The sequence below is a fragment of the Nanorana parkeri genome, unplaced genomic scaffold (genome assembly GCF_000935625.1).
Source record: "Nanorana parkeri isolate BGI_ZX_2015 unplaced genomic scaffold, ASM93562v1 scaffold760, whole genome shotgun sequence".
NCBI classification, from domain to species: Eukaryota; Metazoa; Chordata; class Amphibia; order Anura; family Dicroglossidae; genus Nanorana; species Nanorana parkeri.
In genome coordinates, this window is record NW_017307028.1 from 461,631 (window position 1) to 463,790 (window position 2,160).

Sequence of the window (2,160 nt, forward strand, 5' to 3'; positions counted from 1 at the left end):
CTAACATCCTCCTGTGCCTGATGCCTTGGTATTCTACGAGCACCTAATTCTAAGCCTGACTCCAAAGGTTTGGAATTTTTTACTTGGCTCATGAAAGTCTCTCTCCAGTTTAATTATGCACACCGCTGATCAGTCAGAAATTATTCACACTTCTGCTTCACTTTCCACTGCAGTATGCAGGAGGCTTTCGTGTAGAGAGGTGTGGGACCTGACTTACTAAAGGGTGAAATGTTACGACATAAAGCAAAGTGAACATGTGTCCGCTATAAACACTGAATCATGTGAACAAAATGTTTTTTCACATTCCCAGGACATGATTGAAAGTTTAAAGTGCATGCATGTACAAACTGACTTATATCCACATAATAACATAAATCTGTATTTACAACCATATTAGGATGAATAAATTAAAGCTTGAGTTCTGCTTCAATGATTGGCAAGACGTTTTAGTATCTTCAAAAACATTTCACAAAAAATTTAAAAAATGCTAACGAAATAAATCTGTATTTTTGATCTGTAGCTTTGTGGCAGCATGTCCCAATTAAATTCATCACAACCTAATTACTTGTTCAAGATGTTCTATACCTATTTATGTATATCAGTTCTTTGACTTGGGCCATAATAATGCTTGTCAGTTATGTAAAATATGCCAAAGATTTACATTATCTGTCACATAAACCCTAAATGTACATACATTTTCTAAGATATAGCCATTGGTTTGCTAACAAGCCACAGTAGTTACACACTCTTACTCACTTCAGTACTGATGGCCATGTACCCCTAGTGGACCACAGTTATTTTCACCACCAGGCTTTTGTGCCTGTGAATTGGGCATTTACATTTCTGTTACTTGCAATACTGAAGTAATACATACAGGGCCGGATTTGCCCCCCCTGCCGCCGCAAGGCCAGGTTCTGCAATGCGCCCCCTCCCCGCCAACCGATAATAATTGTTTCTTTATTTTTTCTTACTTTTTATCACTTTTTATTTTTTAAATTTTTAGCTTTTTGTTTCCTTGTTTTATTTTTTATAATTGTCTATCTTAAATTATTTTTCTTATTCTTTACCTTTTACTTTGTTTTATTTTTTCATTTCATTATTATTTCTTGTAATTTTTGTAATTTGTATTTGTTTATTATTTTTTTATCAATTGTTTTCACTTAACTTTATTGCTATCACACAGTAGAAAAACAATCCCCTGTGTGATAGCAATTGGAGGTGACAGGTTCTCTTTATTGACCCTGTCACCTCCAATACAGGAGTTCTAGCACAGCTTTCCACTCTCACTGTCTACACTGCGACATCGACAGGAGAGAGACTTGGCAGCCGGGGGAGGACGGAGTCCCAAAGACAGAGCCTTTGGAGAGAGGTAGGTGGGGGGCGGCAGCACACATTTTACAAGTGATTGCAGGCGACACTTGTAAACGAGCGAGTGGATTCCCCACACTACATTTAGTCCTGCCTTCCCAAAGCAGGACTAAATGTAGTCCTGCTTTGGGCGCCCGGAACTGTATGTTCCGGGCGTTGGGGGACTCCACGTTGCTGCCGCCCCTCTGCGCCCTGCCGCCCGAGGCCTTGCCTCGGTGGCCTTGTGGGGAATCCGGGCCTGAATACATAGATTTTTAGAACAGACACAAACTTCTTTTTGTGGTAGTGTCTTTTAACAATTATTTTATTTTTGTAATGAATTTTCAATGCAGAAAAGAAGTACAAATCATTTTCAGGTTTGAGCAATGGAAGTTTTTGCATAACTGGTCTTATTGAACATACAATGTATGCTAAGGATACCAAAACCTTGATGTTCATACTATCATTTTATTATGAAAAACTGTTGTACAAAAATTTGTAAATTGTAAACATTTTGTATATGTTATTTTTTTCTCAATTCTACAAAAAAGTCAAACGTTAAAACATTAAAAAACAAAAACCTCAAAACACAGTATCAGTATAATTTGCAGTATTTACAATTTAAATTTGCAATTTACCAAATGAACCTGAAGGATCACTCTAAGTAGCTGTCCCAGTAATTATTAAAGCAGATGATGCTCTGACTGCCTCCTGGTTGCAGACTGGGAATTCTTCCTGGACAACTTCCTGGAGCCCTTTCAGCCAGAGTACACACTCTAGCGGGGGACCATAAATACTGTGTGTGTGTATATA